The 20,637-nt window shown below is 36.0% G+C and overlaps 1 protein-coding gene across 1 annotated transcript in view; it reads right to left on the bottom strand.

Moving 5' to 3' along the window:
* LOC145684578 (E3 ubiquitin-protein ligase TRIM71-like) overlaps positions 1-20,167 on the bottom strand; it is a 54,329-nt gene extending 34,162 nt beyond the window's left edge. Inside the window, exon 1 of the mRNA XM_081756972.1 lies at positions 19,855-20,167. The gene's annotated coding sequence lies outside the window, so the exon portion shown is untranslated. The remainder of the gene's footprint in view (positions 1-19,854) is intronic.
* Positions 20,168-20,637: the final 470 nt, after the last annotated feature.

Here is a 20,637-nt window from a genome sequence, read left to right as displayed (position 1 = left end):
CATCACAGGACAGGATAAATGTGAAACAGGCTATGAACCTAACCATGACCCAGACTTTTTCTTACCCTCAACATCTTTTCATAAACCTAAAGCAGCTACTATTAAACTAGGAGAAAACCCCTTCATAAGCCCAAAGATCTCAAATTGCTGATCTCCTTGTACTTTAAAAACCAAAGAACTGTTATGTTAGCATCTATTGCAGTAGAAGGTGACGGTATCCTTGATGCAACGGCGTCGATTTACCAAAATGTATGTGGGTGCATATCAATAGTGGAACGTTTTATATGTTTCAGGGAAATTTCGATATTTTTTGATTGGTTTCCTTTTAGTTAAAACATTTTATGAACACTGTCCTAAAGGGCTGTGCTGTATACAGTAAAATATACCGGTACTATAAGGATAAGTTGGGGCTGCCCTAGCTGAGTCGGTAACACGGTTGACTTAAACGCAAGAGAAACAGGTTCAGACCCGGGTCCAAGGTTAAAAATAAGCTACTGTAATGAATATTCTCAACATATGTAATCGTAACATTAAGTGTATACTCCAATTCACGAATTTCGTGAATGGCAAGTGAGAAATATTTATTTTGTTTTGTTTCTATGAAACCAAAAATCTTTTGGGTGCTGAAGCTCCCAGAGCACCCACGTAGTCGGCGCTAATGCCTTGGTGCCTTAAGATTAAGTAGAGAGAGAATTAGAACTAGCAACACGCTCCGCTTTGAGACTGTTAATAACTTTCGAGAGAATTTTGAACCTCCTAAACACTGTGCTTCATTGGGATGGCAAAATATTAAATAGTGGTAATAGGAAATCTAACGAAAGACTAGTGATCTTAATTTCAAGGATACCCGATTATAAGGAGGGAAAACTGCTAAGGGTTCCAAATATACCTGACGAAACTATTGTGCTGCCAAAATGTCTTGAGCCGTGGCAAAAATGCGAACTAAAGCTCACACCCCGACACACACACGCGTTGAGCCACTAAGGGTTCAGCAGCTGCTAAGTGAGAGAGCCTTAGCAAAAGAGAGTGGAATTCCTTCAGCCGATAGCAGCGCTCGTAAGGGAAGACTAGGTGTTAAGTCAATGTGGTATATTTTATAGTAAAGTGCAGGCAGACAATGTTTTTAAATTAGGGTTGCCACATTACCCGATTTTAGCAGATACCACCCGATTTTCAGGTCCTATACTCGTCCCCCGCTTAATCGTCTCTTAATCACAAAAAAACACCCGCTTTTTCGGATTGAAGACGACTTTGTTGATAAAGTGTTATATTCAACATAAACCGCTACATCTCTACCAATCTCAATCACGATTGAGTTAAATTTGGTCACGCGCTCATGCTTAGGCTGTGTGCTATTTGCCCAGTGCGCGTGCGCACAGCCGTTTGCTAATAGGAGATCTGCTCTAATGCACAGTGGTTTTCTTTGTGTAGTTCATGTGTTTTTAATGTAATATACTGGAAGTTCTATACGAATGAATATTCGTTTGTGGATGTTGTGACAAACATACTTGAATTACTCATGACTTCTATAACGAGATACTTTGTATCGGCTCATAATTACATATATCTCGGGCAGAAAGTGCTTTTACACAAGCACTATACCTGTTATAATGTTAATTAAAAATAATAAAAGAAGAATGTTTTAATATATAAGAAATATACATTATTGTCTAGTTGGTTGCTATGTCGTTGTTTATAGATACGCAGTGGACATGTTTGATTGCAAGTCAGTTAGTGTGAATATACATTAAAAAGGAATCAAAGAATAAATTATTTAATATTCATCATGGACTTGTAATTTCAGTAGAAAAGGTGAGCATACTAGTGAATATAACTTCAGAAAATATTTTAAGGTGAAAACGATTATTGCCACTGAAGATATAACTGAACCAGGGTTAACGGCTACCTTTGGTGAGTCGTTGTAAAATTTTTGGTGCCGAAACCCGGGATTCTTGTAAATTCATATCCCGAAGTCTAAAGTAAGGGTGAATTTACCTTAGTAAGAAGGTTCATGAATACGAACTCAACCGTTCTTAGAAGTGGCAGAGTAATCACAAGAAAAATCATGATTGGTGAGACAGTAGAGAATGAAACTGTTGACAGTGCTAACAACGAGCAGAATATAGCTCCTATTGCACCCGGAATGTTGACATTAGAAGACAGAATTCTACTAGCATTACAGCGACAGGAACAACGACTAGAACAAAATTTAACTCAGATGTCCAAAGAGTTAAAACAAACAGTACAGCAAAAATCTGAAGAAGTAAGTAGACGGTATGAAGAAGTGAATGGACGATTAGAAAGACAGTATGAAGAATTGAATGGACGATTAGAGAGACAGCATGAAGAATTGGGTAGGCAGTTAGAACAAATAGATCAAAAGTCCGAAGAAGCGAAACAATCTGTAATACAAGCTGTGACAGACATCACGTTACAATTCGACGAGAAGTTAAAAAGATTATCTGAAGATTGCAAGGATAATTACAATCATGTAATCCAAGAAGTTAATATTGTAAAAAAAGATTTTGAAGTAATCGAATCTTCTGTTCGTCAGCAAAAGATTCAGGTGACAGATAATTCTAACCAAATACGTGCAAATACACAATTGATATCTACCTTACAGGAGGAAATTAGGACGTTACAGATTAAAGACAACGCATACAACAACAACATGGTTAATGATCGTTTGGAGTTCCCTCATTCACAAGAGATGACCTCGCATTCACCCGAAGCAGATCGACAAGGACCTTGCGTTATCTCTTCCTCAAGCAACCCATCCGATGAGGATATTATTTTGGAAAGAATTCAACCAAGGAATACAGATGGGCGGAAAAGAGATGGTGGAACCATACATAACGCAGTAGGTAGAAATTTTCACTCAACACGAACACGAAACGGTGAAAGAAATGTAAAGTTAAGTGTAAAAATGAGCGAAATACGTGCTATGAGTAAGTTTAGTGGTAGATGTAATGAAAATGCTACTTCTTTCCTAGAAAAATTTCAGGACGAATGCAGTATAATGTGTATAGATAAATCTCAATATATGAAACTAATCCCTCATTTATTACTTCCACCGTGTTCTTTATGGTTTAAGGCAGTACGTGAACACGTCAATACATATGAGGAATTCAAAGCAGCGTTGATCGCAAATTATGAGAATGACTTTTTGCTTGCAAACAGAGACGCTACGATTAGAAATCAACCTTTTAATTCTCGCTTGCACAAATCTGTTGTTGATTTTGTTGTGAATACGTATAATGAATTAAAAATCGTAAATCCATTGCAATCTGAATCTAGAGTGATTGCATCTATTCGAAATCTACTACCGTTTAAATTACAACAAATCCTGTTTTCTACGCAATGCATGAGTTTTAATCATCTATTGATGCTTGTTCAATGTTATGAAACTCAATACCAGGCACAGAATCATCAAGCGGGAATAGGCAAAATTAAAAACAATTCAGATAACTTTAGATCAGTACCAGTCCGGAATCTAAATATCCGTAATGTAGACGATACGGAACATAACCTAAATCGAGTAAATTTAAACAATCAGAACAATCAGAATAGGCAAAGATATGATGGGAACACACCTAACCTAACTAATCGTGTCAATAATTATGTCAGACCATTTAACCAAAGTAGATTCAAAAACAGACGAAATACATGGCGAAATTCTAGAAATACTGTAAACTACATTGATAGACGTAACCGTAGTTCAAGAGATGGCACTTCGTATCAAAATCAAAATAATGACACAATTCCTGTACAGAATAATAATGCGGAACATAATCATGATTGTGCGGTACAATGTACTTTATTAGAACCATATACGAGTATGAATTTAAACTGACTGCAGCTGATGTGGTAGGGGTTAAACCCATATCAGCTATAGATTCTTATGAATATTCATCTTCAAATTTATGTATTGATTCTTATGAACATTTCTCTTCAAATTTATGTGGTAATGTTAATAATGAAAACAACCCTTTACATGATGTATTTGTAAATAATGATTCGGAAATAGCAGTCAATAGATGTCAGTATCAATTTATGCCTGTAGTAAATCGTTGTTGGTTTAAAGATGATAATGTCAATGATGGTTTTGGTGTTGAAGAAAACTTTGTATTTTTAAAATCATATAGTACTGCTAGAATACCTGTCAAAATAAATGGGTTAAGTACAGAAGCTTTATTGGATACAGGCGAAAATGCATCTTTACTATCATATTCGTCATGGAAAGCAATTACCAGTGATTATTCAAATTCTAAGTTACAAAAGGCAGAGAATCTCATTATAGTGGATTTTACCGGTAAACATAAAAAGAGAGTAGCTGGAATTACTCGTGTTACAATAGCTATCCAAAATTTTGAAATATCTATTCCTATTTTAGTGATAAAAGAATTGAATGAAAAACTCATCATTGGTTTAGATTTATTGTCTCAATTACGTGTCATGCTTGATTTCAGAAATCAAACTTTAACTATACCCGGCATACCTCAAGAAATAGTTCAGAAACTTCTTCCCAAATCTGATGATATTGCTTGTCAATATAATAATGTTCCTAATGTATTGAATAATGTTTCTGTAAGTTCAGAAAGTGATCAATTAAATGATTCATTAACACAAGTCACGCAAAATTTGATGGATTCAAAAGATGATGTATTGTTTTCTGAGTGTGTTAAATCACTTGAAAGTAGCCTCGATTTTATGGATGATACAGTAAAAACTCATTTTAAGGATATCTTATACAAACATAAAAATGTCTTTTCACAACGTCCTAGATGTTGTAAGGATTTTGTCTATTCTTTTAAGGTTAAGACAGACAAACCTATTGTGACTAAGCCATATATAATTCCTTACCGATACAGGGAAAATGTACGTCAACAAATTGCAGACATGTTAAGAGATGGGATCATTAGGCCTTCACGTCGACACCATATGTTTGATTTGATCTAGTCGGCAGTGTGGAAATGTGTCTTCGGACAGTCTATGAGCCCAGATTACTTAGATTTTAAGGAATTTCAGTCACGGTAGAAAGTTATTTCAAAGAATCTAGATAGTTTCAAAACAATTGAATTTAGTGACAAAAAGCTAAAAGGAAAAGACTGTTGCATTCTTAAAATACATTTTGAACCGAGAGAACGAGCTTTTTCTCATGAAGACTATAAAGAATGTGCGGATGTCTTACAGTATTGGGTGAAATTCCACCTTGAGGAAATCATTGGTAAAAGCCTGGAACTGTCCATAAAGCAAGATGGATGTCCACAGTAATTTATGACGCAAAAATGTACGCATTTAGTGAGCAACTGGGTTTTGAACCAGAAAAAGTTGAAGACCTGCCCAGGATTTGTCGCTTCAATGTCCTTATTTACATAAAATGTTAGTTGTAAGTTCCAAAAATTGCAGACGCTCCTGTGAATGACATTGAGCTTTGTTATTGAACAGATACAAAGCCATGGGTCCTGAGATTGCTCAGTCTGCTTGGAAAGCCTTCAATCGACACATGTGGTATTTGATAGAGGAAATAGTATCGTTTTCATTCTTTTCAGAAAAAAAAATCTCTGAAACTGAAAAGAAAAAGATCGCATCCTCATTGCTTAAGTTCAAAAATGAAGCAAGAGCGTTACTAATGGGCGTTCCTATGTTCCCAATTCTAAATTCGGGAACAAAATTATTTCACTTAGTAGGCCCCAGTTTATGTCTACTTTTCGAAAGATTTCAACAAAATGAATCCTGTCTGTAAAAAAAAAAAAAATCAACTTGGAATCAGGCTCAGCACTACAATGAAATGATCTTGCAGAACGTGGAGTCAAGCTGACACAGGATTTCTTTTTTTAATTTCAGAAAATCACAAACAATGAAGAACAGAGGCAATATTTACTACAGTCGGTTGAACTGCCTAGAAAATCAGCTCCGGCATTCACTAAATCATATTAAAAACATTTGTGAAGATTTTCAAGAGTATTCCATGTTTCATGTTAACTCACAAACGTCCCTTGTGCCACCAGTGACCCACTTTATTTTTCACTACGTTACATTGGCTATATCATTCATTTAGCCAAAAGCCCGTTGTTCCACTTCAGGCACACTACCCGTTCTCTTGTTGTACGAATTTCGTTCAGCTTTCTTCTCAGGTTTTCGATGTAACACGGTATTGTTCAATGCAGTTGCTAACGAATAAAACTGGTCTTGGGCGTTTGTGGGTTAATATATAACTAATTTGTAAAGGAATAATAATAGTACATTAAGTTGAACACGTGTATATTAGAATTGCTGTATACTTTAAAATGTGTATTAAATTGAACTCTTGATAAACTTTAACGTTTAGCTACATTTGTAAAAGGAAATATTTCTACAGGCTGCTTGAATATATATAGACATATATTACTTCATAAATAACGATTTTTTAAAGTTTTGAGTTGTCAACAATAACATTGTATGTGTATAATCAGTGTAAGAATCAAGGATGTTATAAATATATTTTATAAGATCCTTAGTAAGAATAAAGTTTAATTGTGTGTATTTGGATTTATTTCATTCCATTTTCATTAATTAGTATGTACATTTTACTGCTATTCTATTTGATATAAATATTTTTAAGTCAAAATTTCTTCTTTTTTTTTTTTAACACAAAAATAATTCCAATCCAAGATAAGTTTGAAAACAAAAATCGACAAACTCGAAAAATACTTATTTTTTTTTAAAGATAATAAAAGTTTTAAGCCCCTAGGGGCAAACTCAAACGTTAACTTAGATACTTCAAATTTTATATATTTTCATTTCACACGGAAAGGAATCAGAAAAACCAAAGGGAGAAATAATTTTAGGACACTGTTATTTTATGAGACACCTTAAAGAACTATTCATCTCAGCGACCCCAAAAACTACCAACTCTAATAATGGTAGTTTTTCATTATTTTTAAAATGCCCCCATGTTATTCTTATGGGGACTTTGCTCTCCCATATCCCAGCTCAGGTGTGACCTAGGGACCTGGAGCAGGTTACTTTGATAATTTCTCTGAGAGCTTTAAAACATGTTAAAATCCATGTTTCTATCTATTATGGTTCTCGAGCTGAAAAGCGCTACAGACAGACAGACACCATTACTGACGGTGAATAATGTAAACAATTATTTTTCTTATTAGTTATCAGTGATACTGGTGCGGGGGTCGGCAAATTATTTAGAGCACAGGGGCGCGTAATATGTAAATACGGGCATGCTTGGAGGCCCCCAAAAAATAAAGGAAATAACTGGATTTACATTTCCAAAGTATAAGAGCAATAGTAAATTAGATAAAATCTACATATAGCAACAGTGCTTTGTGTTGTGTAAGTTCTATGATGTAAGTAATAGTCCCCCTTCTGCTAGCCTAAATTTTCAAAATATCACTACTATCCATTTCATAAAGATAGGCCCCTGACTTCGTGGTGCTGCCGTGACGTTCAGTCAAAACTTATATTGCATTGTCGTACCTCGTTGGAATTCCTGAAATGTTGTCTTTTCAATACTTAAGACATAAAAATTTTCTTTGTACTATGTAGTGAGAAAAAAATAGAAATTAATGAAAAAGTGCGTATTTTTTCGTACTTTTTTGGTAGATCAATGTTTATAGTACTATATCTCAGAAAAGAGATCACGTGAAATAATTTCCTGTGTACAATATGTAGATGCATCCATTAACTGTAAGTTGTGAGAATTTCAATTTTCATCACTTGTTACTTTTTGTGTAATTAAAACAAATGTACGACGCTCTGATCTCCTTTACCATGGTAGTTAGAGAAACGTACAAAACACTGCTCGAAAATTTGGAAGTCTAGTGTTCCAAATATTTGGAACTATTAACAAAAAAGGGTTTAGTTGTAGAGTATTTATTTTTTTAAAAAATTCTTTTACTTCAACATGTTCTCTGCGTTAAGCGGTGAGCCATGTTGCAGCCCAATCTTTAAATTCCCCGCGCTTATATGAAGAAACAGCATACAGTAAGTGGAAGTGCGGCAACGCTGTCGTGCAGTGTTGTCGCGTTCAGGAAGCTTGTAGCGCGAAGCTTACTTCATAAGAATGTAATAGGAAAAAGTATTTATTATAACCTTTCACAACATCATAAAAATAATAATAATGCATTACACATCTCAATTTAATCGAAATAAAACGTTGAAGTAAAACATCCAAAAACTCATCTTTTAATCTATTTACTTCATTCACTTTCGTAATGGGTTTGTTGACTCATCGCTGCTCCTGTTATCTTCCTGTACACTTATTAACAATGGCTCCATTTTTACCTCAAGATCAATCAGTATACACTACACACTTTCCAGCTTACGAACATGTTAAAGGTTAAAAAGAAATGTATCCTTGGCAATCACGTGTTCACCCAAGTTCTGCGATCAATTCCCCTGCTGAATGTATACAATAACACAGAATGGGTCCTTTGTTTTCTTTCAACGAAAGAAAACTATGCAATGTGTAGGTGACGAGGGCTGTATTTGCGTCTAATCACGTTGCACTGATTACGCCTTCAACACTTCCCTTCGGTTCGTAGGCGTCAAAAACTTAGACATGGGCTCACACCATATGGGTTCATTGTAATGAGACGGACGAATGGTCATTTATATTTTCCTTAGTATATGTCGTGGTTTTTGATTTAAAATATATATATATATATATAGCCTATATGGATATTCCTTTACGAGCGGCGGTATTACAAAAAGAAGAGGCAAAATTTTTAGCGATAATGAAATTGCAGAACTGATGAATGACTCCGACTCAGACGGTTATGAGTTAGTAATGAATAGTAATGACATTGATTATTCTGTGCTCAGTGGCGTATTCGGGAGTGAACAAGATAGTAACTCTGTTTCAAGTGAACCTGCGGCTGCGCCGGGAAAGAGAGAAAAAAACGTGTCGTTCCTATTCAAAGACAGATTCTGATGTAGCTTGGAGCGATAAAATTCAAGTAAATGCAAAACCCCTGTTTAGTGGTATCCCGGGAATTGATCAAAATGCTGGGTTATCTACAGAGTATTCCGCATATAATGTTTCAGCTGTTTTTACCGATGAAGTTTTATAGTAAAAAAAAGTTGAATTGATTTTGAGTTGAACGTCCTGTTCAGCAGTGAGGCTATATGAGACGTCGACCTACTGATTAACGTGAAATCCAAACTACATGAGCTCTCCCAGGAATAGTAGTAAAAGTTATGGATCAATACGCAAAACAGCAGATTGAGAAAAAGAAAAAATACTAAAACAAAAATCTTTGTTTTCTAAATGAAAGCGTGTTACTTTAATTAAAAACCAGGAACTTTTTACACTAATTATTCACATAAGCCTTGCACGGAAGCCAGCTTTACGCGATTTTTACAAATCAACTACGCAAGAGCTATTAGTATGTCTGTCAAGTGGTGGAACAGATCTTCTGTGAAGTGTAAACTCAATATTACATATCAACTAAGGTTTATCATATAATAAAGTTTATGCTTGTATTTGTTTCCAAACAAAATAAGAGTTCGCTTTTCTAATTTTGAACATTTGGCACATTTTCTGTATATCCTGTTAATTTCTAAGAAATTGGTTTAAAATCTGTGGAGACATAAAATTTTAAAAATATATCTAAAAAGTGCCGGACAGTGTGCGTGACAAGTTTAAATACCCGTCTGTCTGAGAGTGTATACGCGCCGGGAAAATGTGGCAACGTAGCACTCCGTATAAACTGTGATAGCGAAGGGCGCAAAGCAGGGAGAATCATAATGTCATATTTGTGATTGTTTATCTTTTAAAACAAGTCAAAACAGTCTGGTTGAAAAAGCTACTTTAAGATCTTTCTAAAAGTTTTTTAAGATTTCTAATACACCGCAGCAATTCGGAGATAATGATGTCTCACTTTTTACTGAATAACAAGAAAACTACTACGTGTTCAGTAATGAAATTTTCAGAACTTACAGGTAACATATGCATCTACATATGGTGCACAGGAAATTATTTTATGTTATCTCCTTTCCGAGATATAGTCCTATAAACATTGATTTACCAAAAAAGTACGAAAAAATACGCACTTTTTCATTAATTTATATTTTTTTCTCACTACACAGTACAAAGAAAATTTGTATGTCTTAAGTATTGAAAAGACAACATTCCAACAATTCCAACGAGGTACGACAATGTAATATAAGTTATGACTGGACGTCACGGCAGCACCGCCAAGTCAGGGGCCTATCTTTATGAAATGGATAGTAGTTCCTTCATTTCTGTATACAGGACGCCTACGTTCATCTGGACACACAATGGGTCTTATTACCTCCAATAGCTTAGGGCCCCAGCTAACCTAAATCCAGCTCTGGCTACATGGTTCATTTTCTTCTCCCCACCCTAACACTTGCCCCAAAAACATTTGACGCGATTCATAAAGAAGTACTAGGTTTATCATCCCGTTTTCCGATTTCTAGAGAAATTATCAAGCGAGGAACAACTAACCACTGCCAGAATTCCAGTACCTATGTCCCACTTCATCTCTTGTAAATATCACTGTTGAAAAAAAAAAAAAAAGGCAGGAAAAATTACCAGGAATAGTAACAGCGTTTGCACACGTCCCCGGCAATGTCGGCTCCGGCACCGACAATGCCGGAACCGGAACCGGGGCTGCTTTGCACACGCGGCCGACCAAACCGGTGCAGCTCCGGCAATGCTGGTGCCAAGAAGTAGTTTGAGTTTGAACGTGAATGAGAGAACATGAGTTCAGCAATAAACAAACGATATCTCACTCAGTCCACAATCGTTCTATGGAACAAATGCCGGACTAGACAGAGTACATGAATATTTTTATTATGATCTATAGGGTAAAGCAGCATGCAACCACAAGACGGGAAATTTTCTTGTTCTGTTTGTGCTTTTTCAAAAATGAAATTAAACCTTTAAGTTTTACGTCCCACGTTTATGCCGGCTAGACTAAAGGAGACGGTGATGATGAGAAATGGATGAAATGGTGGAATAAAGGAAGTAGGAGGAAACGGGCGAACCCCGAGAAAACCCACGAGCAGGGTGTTTGTCCACCACAAAGTCCACATGGCGCGAGCTGGGATCGAACCAGGGACTTCAAGCACCGAACATGAGCGCTCTACCACTGAGCCACTGCGCCCCCTTGTGCTTTTTCAGTTCTTTCTGTAGCTGTGTTTTAGTTTTTATTTATTTTAATTTTCTTTACAACCTTTGTTATGCTTGGGAATGCCTACTTCTTCGATTATGTTGGAAATTTAAACTCTTGTTTTTTTATTATGAAGGTTATTCATTTCCTACATACTGGATTGCATAATTTCTTCCTATGCAACTATCCTAGATTCATAATTTCTTCATATCTCCATTTTGTTCATTTCCGCCCTGTTGAGTTTTTTTTTTTTTATTATGACTTGATATATGCTTAGACATATTCTCTATCAAAACGAATCCAACGACCCCTTTGTTTAAATCGTTTTAGTAAGTTTCGGCTGTAGAAGATAACAAATTAATATACATACATACACTATGTGAAACTCACTTTCCGCGTTGCCGTAGTTGGGTAAATCAAACAAGATCTGAATTTCCCTTGCTGAGAATTTATGTAAATAGCAAGCCGCTATATTTGTGGTACCTCACAGCCATTTTGACTATTTCATTCTCCATTATATATTGAAGTGATGTGAAAAAATAACAGAAAAACTGAAGTAAACAAAAAATCAAAATACAGGAAAAGAAGCAAGAATACACAACGCCTTGCCACTCACTCACTGTAGCTAGACTGAAGAAACCTATCAGCAAGCCGGCCCCGGCATTACCAGCTGCGTGTGTATCCATGCATAAGAAAGCATTGCCGCCGACCAAACCGGAGCCGGAGCCAACATCGATATTGTCGGCGGCTAGGCCGACTGCATTTGCCGGTCCCAGGAGTTCCAGCGCCTTTTTTGCCGGGTCGGAAAGCGTGTGCATGCTACCATTTGATTACATTGCCGACGATTCCATCGCCGGCATTGTCGGAACCGGATTCGGCATTACCGGGGACGTGTGCAAACGCTGTAACATCGCCAAATTCTCATGTGATTAACGTAAGTGGAAGTGGAAACCACACGTTCTTTTGACTTTGGTACGTACAGGACGCCGCCATCAGTGACGATGATAATGTAAGCCAGACTAGCGTTGTGCGAAGGTGAATTTTTAAGGTCCCCTTTCAAGCGATTGGTTTCGTACTACTACTACGCTAATAAAGAAACTGATGTCCATCATAACTGTTGCGCACTTTGAATGATAAGAATTTTAAAATTATGCATATTGTGTATAGGGTGCAAATACAAAAGAAAGAAAAATAATAAAAGCTGATTGGCACTACAATCCGAATTAAAATTACACATAACGTCATCCCAGACATACATAGCAGCATAATTATCAATCTTCAGAACGTATGATATTTCAAAAGTTTGTTTCCCAATTTTATTAAACTAAGCTATTAACAATTCACACAATACTCATAATAACAATAAATAAATGCAAGCCATTGTTTATTGCCTATATGCACATTATTATTATTATTTCGATAGAAAAGGAAATACTTTAGCGGGCGCAACTTTCTCACAAGGAAAGGATATGAACGTGTCAGTAAGTATGAGGAGAAAGCGTGTATTGGTATACAAGCTTTTCCTTCATCTCTATTCCGTCTATCAAAACAAAACTTGGTACTTTCATTTCCTAATCCCTATAGTATTTTTCGGAATACATTTGGATTCTGCGCTTTTACCCGGGGCTACTCCAGAGGGATCCAAAGTTGATGGGAGGGATTTCTGGAGGGAATTTACTCGACATTCTCCCAATTTTCTGTTCAAGTGAATTACAGGCCCCAATAAATAGCATCTCTGCAAAGCATGTTTTATGCTGAAGAGAATGAATTATGAACTATGTCTTTTCAATGAACAGTGTTGATGCAATAGCTATTCCACTGCGAGTCTACCATTTTCTTTATACTAACAGAGTTAATGGGCTCCAAGGACTTACTCCGTTGTCCATGGCACCTAATTTTTGTGCATGAACATACCTTTGATAGATTTATCGAAAGGACTAGGTTTGATCTGGATGTTCGGATGACAGGTTCATGTCCATTTCTTGTCAGCTTCTTTTTAGCCGCAACCACCTACGCTGCACAAAAAGCTGCAGACATCGGCGTCGTACAAAAGGGCCCCAATATTCCAGATGAAATCGAATCGTACCTATGTAGGGAAATATTGGTCGCACTATGCAATACTCCAGAGTTTTAGATTAAGTGTTTGTGATGTGACTATGGTTAAACCATCAGCAATACTCATTTATACAAAATGCCTGTACTCTCGGTCGGTTATATTAAAAGCCCGCTCGGATCCTTGACGTTCCTCCCCCGATTCCATACTTTTATCACCGCAGGTTAATTCAAATAATAATCAATGCTCTACTGGGGTCTCAGTGGTACGGAAAAGTTTTGATGTGGAAATCGATCCAGATGAGTTCCTTTTCCAGCAAGAGAACCACCACATTGGAGGCTGGAAGTTTTAAGAATTTTTAAACAATCACATTTCTCAATGATGGATTGGCCATAAGAGATTTACGATTCAGCTTTACATCATTGGCCTACCAGATCGCCCGGACCCCGTTTTTTTTTTTTGGGGGGGGGTGTTAACAGCAGCCGTGCAAGCAGTGGATCTAAAAATAGAATTGATCGCAAAAGTTTGGGATGAATTTGACTACCATATGATTATATATGCCGTGTATCCCAAGGGGGTCAAATCTTAAAAAAAAAAAAAAAAAAGTTAACTTTGTAATATGAAATTATCTTAAATATGTATATGTTTTGTGCCATGTATAGTTATTATATTTTAAATCGGATGATTCTTTTTGAAACACTCTATATATAGGGAAACAAAATTAAGTAGATGAATGTATTAAATAAATCCTGATCCGTAATTTCCGATAAGTTTTTTGTAAACCTAAAAATAAATGAATAAATATATAACCATGGCATATATGAGGGTTGCAAAAGTCATGGCAACTTTTTTTTTTTTTTTTTTTTTTTTAATGGGAAGGAAGCAAGAAATTCTGAAATATTCAAATGGAAAGTTAGTAAGCTACATATGTAAATGGTATATCCATAAGTTTGATGAACATTCATATCTCCGTCAGGACATAGCACGAGAAAACAAAAAAAGAAGAGTACAACGATTGTGAGCGTATGTGCAGAATTATCTTGTGTGATGGTGATAGAAGTACTCGAACATCTACCATATTCGCCAGTGCCGGACTGGCCACGTTGGCTACTTAGCTATCGCCAAGGGCCCGTGGCCCGAGGGGTCCCGCAGAGATCACGAGGCACAGGACCCGTAGGCCTTGATCTAATTTTCACGATCGCAAATGCTTTCGTACCAAAAAAACGTTGCGGAAACCTAAGTTCGTCTTTCCGAAAGAAGTCTCCTCGGAACCCCATGCTCATTTCAGTATGTTCCCGTGAGCCAGCAAAACTTCGTACTTACCGAAGGCCCCTTGCGATTTACTCACTTTCACCTGTCCTCAGTTGTTTTGTAACTTTTTTTTTTTTTTTAGATCTGTTTTGAACTTCATATTTATTCAATACAGAAAATGTTATTTTCTCAGTTAGCATGTTTTGCTACTGACGTGTTAAGCTCATATATATATATAAACTTAACACATCAGTTGAAAAACATGCTAAGTGACAAAATTACTTTTTATTGGGAGGGGCTTTAGAAACCCGCACCAAGGGCCTTCAACTGGGCCTGTCTTACACTACTTATCACGTTGCAATTTTTACCTCATATACCTAAAACATGAAGGAGTCACTGCATGGAACACACATGTGAAACAAACAATTCGTTGTATTCATTTTTTTTTTTTCGTGCTAGCTTAGCTACATCCTGATTAGATATGAATATATGAATGTTCATCCAATTCTAGATATAATGCTTACATATGCACTAACCTTTCATTTGCAGGTTTCCGTGTTTCTCGCTTCGTTCCCATTTTCGTTTATTAAAAAAAAAAAAAAAAAAAAAAGTAAGCTTCATTACGACGAAACCAGTAGCAGAGCACACTTTCATCAAACTTTTCCTTTGCGATAGAAGGTAGTATGGTTAGCGTGATAACGCCAAAAATTGTGGTTAACTCTTAATTTTTAATCTTATAACTATACTAGTGGTTCTCAACCGATGTGTCGCGACACACTGATGTGTCACGCATTCCGTGAAATTTAAAAATCGTGAATTCAATAATAATTAGTTAAAATCGAGATAGAGACTGTAGCGGTCAACACGTCCAGCGGTATCAATAATGCTCAGTGCTATACAAAGTCATTATAAAAACTAATTGCTTTCACTATTATAGCAGATATTATTATTATTGTTTATGATTAAAAAAATATCAAATAAGGGTCTCGCGAGGTTCTAGACGCTGAGGTAAGTGTGCCGTCAGTCAAAAAAGGTTGTGAACCACTGCACAGATAAAACAAGACATCAATCAATAGATGTTTTAGAATAAAATAAAAATGACATGCTTTAAGGCAGTGGCGGATCTAGAAGATAGAAACTGAGGGAACATAGCTTAAATTCTTTTTCACTCAAAAAAAAAAAAAAAAACTGAGAGGGCCTAGGGCCCCGACTAGATTCGCCACTGGTTGAGGGTAAACTTTCATGCGTAGTTTTCGAGTATATCCAAATAAACGAATATTTATGATGTTTAAAATTTGATGTTCCTTGCTGATAATAGTTCTTACCAATAATAGTTCCTTTCTACTAAAATTTATTATTTATGTACACTCATGTCCAAAATTATTGTCGCATGTCTATATAAACATGTTCTTCTATGAATATAATTTGATAACGAATTCGCCCGGTATTTCTTACAATGTTAGTATGTGTATAATCGGTAGAGACATGTATGTGGAAAATTTCATGTCAAAAGAGCAGTAAGTAAAAACAATAAATCGAAAATAAAACTTTATTGTCCAATTAGCAAAATTTTGTTTTACTCATTCTAAATTTCGTATTTATAATTATTCTCCTATGAAATTTACCACAAATACCGGTATACATTTCCCCATTACACACATAGTATCAGTATTAAAAGTACCCTGCAAAATCATTATCAAATTATATTCTTACAAGAAGACAGTTATAGATAATGCGACATTAATTTTGGACATGAGTGTATGTTGAAAGATACACTGTTATGTAACAAACCGTAGGCCTATGTTATTTTGTTCTAACGGTGTCACATAAACTAGTTGTAAAAATTACTGTACCAGCTGCACAGAGCCGGATGTAGGTTTGATGAGGCTCTATGTTGTTGAAATTAATCGGGCCTTCTATATTCAACTGTCCTTCGTCAACTGATATTTTAGGGATTATGCGAGCAGGAGGGGCTCCATTACTTACATCATAGAAGCCACCGTTGATATAGATTTTATTTTCTTTATTTTTACCTTATTTTTAAAAATATACATCCAGTTCTTTTTTCCTTTAATTTTTTTGGGGGCTCCCTAAAGAGCGGGGCCCTAAGCTATAGCTTGTTTGGCTTATACGCAAATTCGGCACTGCAGCTGTATCGGCAAGGTTCTAGAACACAGGTCCCCTTAACATTTAGCTGTAATAAAGACAGAAAACAACGTGCCCTGCGGGGCTCTAACCCGCCTTCACTCGCTTACGCTCGCTCGGCAATACTATGTGAATTAAACATTAAACTTTGGTACAGAAAGGAACCAATCTACCTTCTAACCTATATGGGGGACCTGTGTTCTAGAACCTTCCCAGCTGCATCTTTAGATATTTCAAACAAACAAAGAAACAAAAAAAAAAAAGTATTAACCTTCTTTAAGTAATACAGTACCATAGAAAACATAAATTACTCTTAACATTCCATACACTGACCTATTTTATAAAGAAGAGTTCTCAAAAAGACTCCAAAATATTTTTATTTGTCAAAACTCAATATAATTTACATTTAAAAAATACGTTTTAATAAACCGTCTGGAAATTAAAGTAATTATTGTTCGTGGCAACATTTACTATTTAGTTGATGACTAGCAAGCAATTGAAAATGTTGATGGGTGCCTTCTTTCCTTGTATAGCTTTTTTTTTTTTTTAAACAATATCCATAGTACATTTAGAAGTACAAACTATCACAAACAGGTTGTGTCCATATCGGCTTTTTCTCAAAAATTGCAACGAGCCTCTTTTTGCCATGTACCCTTCAACTGTACGTGTAGTTTCCTTGGCTATAAAGGCCTTTTGTCAATATTCCAGAAGTTTACAAAAGAAAAACGCAGAGCATTTATCGAATTCTGAACCACAAAATGTGTTTAATTATAACTTGCTATTTAGTTAAAAAACAAACAAACAATATCGTAACAGATTACTTACATAATCTCATGTTCTGTACGTACGTATGTAAAGCAGGGCTCGTATTTTCGCATGGACACAGGGGCCGGGGCGCAGGACAATGTATTTAATAGGGATGGCCACATTTTCCGGAAAAACGAAAAATATTTTTTCCGGAAACCGGAAAATTGAAAACGGAAAATTTTCCGGAAAATCGGAAAACGGAAAATCGGAAGACGGAAAATTTTCCGGAAAAACGGAAAATGTGATTTCCGGAAACCGGAAAACTCTTTTTCCGGAAATGGCCATCCCTAGTATTTAAGAGATTCAAATGATATGGTGAAAAATAAAGCCTGTTCGCAAAATAGTCTGGATTTTAAAAATATGATTATAGTGTATTTGCAAGTATTGAAACAAGAAGAAAATCATTTTCCTAATGGAACTGGCAATTGTTAGCGAACTAATTAACTGTTCTTGTAAAGTATTTGATAATACATTTAAATTTTACTAGACTATTATTTACTAGATCGTAATTTTTACTTTTATTTTGTACCCTAGGGATACTAAGCTGATTTTTTCTTTTACTAAACACAAACAGGGGAAGGACAAAATTTTGTTTACATCGTAGGAAATCTTAAAATAAAGCCTTTTAAGTTTTACGTTCCACGATTATGTCGGCTAGGCTAAAGGAGACGGTGATGATGAGAAATGAAGAAAGTGCGAGGAAACGGGAGAACTCCGAGAAAACCCGTGCACACGGTGTTTGTGTACCCCAAAGCTTACTTGAAGCGAGCTGGGATCGAACCAATTATCCCATACACCAGAAGTGAACGCTCTACCACTGGGCCACCGCGGTCCCTGGACCTAAAGATGGGTTGCCATGTTAGCTGTCATTTAAAAAAATATTGTACCCTACCATATTTCACCGTGTACACATAGTCTTGAAAGGGTCATAAAACATTTTTTTCCCATCTTGCAAGGAGTCGAACAGTGTCCAACTTTCTGGGACGTCTTGCTTGCTACCTGTTATCGCCCTAAAGGAAAAAACAGTTTCGCCGCTTCCGAAACAACGGATTCTTTTGGACAAGAAGATGGAGTGCGCCAAAATACACGTTTTTAATGAGGAGGTTAATTGTTTGTCCACTAGACTGCAGTGCTGCATGAGTGGTGATACCTTTCTTGCTTACAAGAAGTTGTAAAATCTAAACAGTAGATACAAAGATCGGGTAGCAAGATTCATGTTAAGTGGAAACGTGGTGTAAGGAACGTAAATTACATAAATACGGGCCTGTGTACAGATCTCTTTATTAATAATAATAATAATAATAAAACCTAGAACCAACTCTTAAGCTGTAAATTTATGCCTTCCCAGTGTAAACTTCTCTCCAAATATTAAATTGGCCGATACGTATCAATGTTCATAAAAGATTTAAAATGTTCATAAATATTCTTATGGATTCACTCCACCTTCTATTACAATTTAAACAAATGACCGCTTTAGTTTTTTTTTTTTTTTCTCAATATATGCTACTTGCTATTTTCTTTTATTTTCTAGTTACGAAATATTCAGGCTGAACAGAGGTATATATTTGTTACGCATAGTTTTTTTTTAAAAAAAAAAAAAGAATCGCTCAATTTGTCAAAAAGAAATTTATTTTAAAACAAATAACACTAAAATTACACCGAAAAAGAGGTAAATAGAGTTCAGGGTTGCCTCAGATCAATATAGTAAGTTTTATATGAGAAAAATCGAATTCTAACCAGGCAACAAATCAATAGTTCCTTACTACACGAAAATAAAGAGATTATCTCATTGAAGCATCTATTTTAGACACTTTTCGTTTCTGTTTTCCTATAATAATACAAATCATACAACCGTATTATCAATATTAATGCATCATATACGAACACATGCAGTAGCGTATTTGTATACACAATGAATCTCCCTCAAGCAGCAGCTGGTTCGGCCCAATCCGGGTGGAGTTGAGGTAGGTCGCGGAAGAGCTAATTCTACGTCAGCAAGGCAAACATTATTATCTTCTTTTAAGTACGTCTTTTATGTATCTCAATAATAAAATTATGGAATTACAGTTAACGAATGTATTAAAAAGAAAAAGGAGGATAAGATTTACCAAAGTACTGCCTTGGATAAGCACAGAAAGGAGAAATGACTAAAATAGAATTGGATTTTTAGCTTTCTGCTGTAGCGAGCTATGTACACAATATGGTTCCCAGCCGCAGTAAACATCGAAATAACTTGACGGCTTATCTTCAATATATAAAGGCCACTGCTTTTGTAGGAAATAGTAGTGACTCATTCTGCAACAAGAAACAACGCCCTAACTCAAACGGGTAATAAAAATTAACAAACACAAGTGATGTCCCTTATATAACCCTTAAAAGTTAATTTTAACAACGCTATGATTCTGATTTTTTATAGTAAATTATAAAAAAAATATATATTTTTTAAGCTGCTTTGCTTACCTGGTTACCTCCAGGTCTTATTCTCTGCTTCCACCAGCATTTCTAGCACTTAGTTCAATTTGGCTGCTTCCGTTCCATGATTTTTCCTTCCATCCCACACGGCCCGTTATGCGTCACACACACACACACACCGCCCGCACGCACACACATACACACGCTCTCCCTACATCTACATTCACGCACTTTCTACGATTCTACCCTGACCCGCACCGCATCAGGAAGCTTGACAACCCTGCAGCCATGGACTTACCCAACAACACAAACAACAAGGCAGGCGATGGTCAACGAAATAAGGCGGTGCGCGTGAAGGGAACCACGTGACACTATAGAACCAATGCCGAGACCGGAAACTAAAGCAAGAGGGGAAAATATGTGTAGAGTCACTACTACTCTATGAATGTATGTGTGTATGTGTGTGTGTGGCATGTTGTATAAGCCAACGTAAGGTAACTGTTTTACTACTTTTCGGTTTTGTAAGTTCGATCGAATCCAGAAAGCTTACATTCATGTAAGTCGATATACTCGCAATGAAGTAATAAAGTTTCAACATAAAAAAAAATATAACGAAAAAAAAAACCTTATCGATCTTGTTGATAAAAACATTTTTTTCCTTGAAGATATAGCGTAGCGAGAGAGATTTTGAATGGTGATAAAATAGCTGCGAACTCTCACTTTCAGAACGAAGAAAATATCTGCAACACATAATCCAGAAGAATAGCATATTTAAAGAGACTTTAAGAAGTATTAAAACTTCGTTTCATAGAATAAAATGCGTCTTAAACT

This window comes from Thermobia domestica, chromosome 1 (genome assembly GCF_964235325.1).
Source record: "Thermobia domestica chromosome 1, izTheDome1.hap1.1, whole genome shotgun sequence".
Classification (NCBI taxonomy): domain Eukaryota; kingdom Metazoa; phylum Arthropoda; class Insecta; order Zygentoma; family Lepismatidae; genus Thermobia; species Thermobia domestica.
This window is presented reverse-complemented; position numbering and strand designations above follow the sequence as displayed.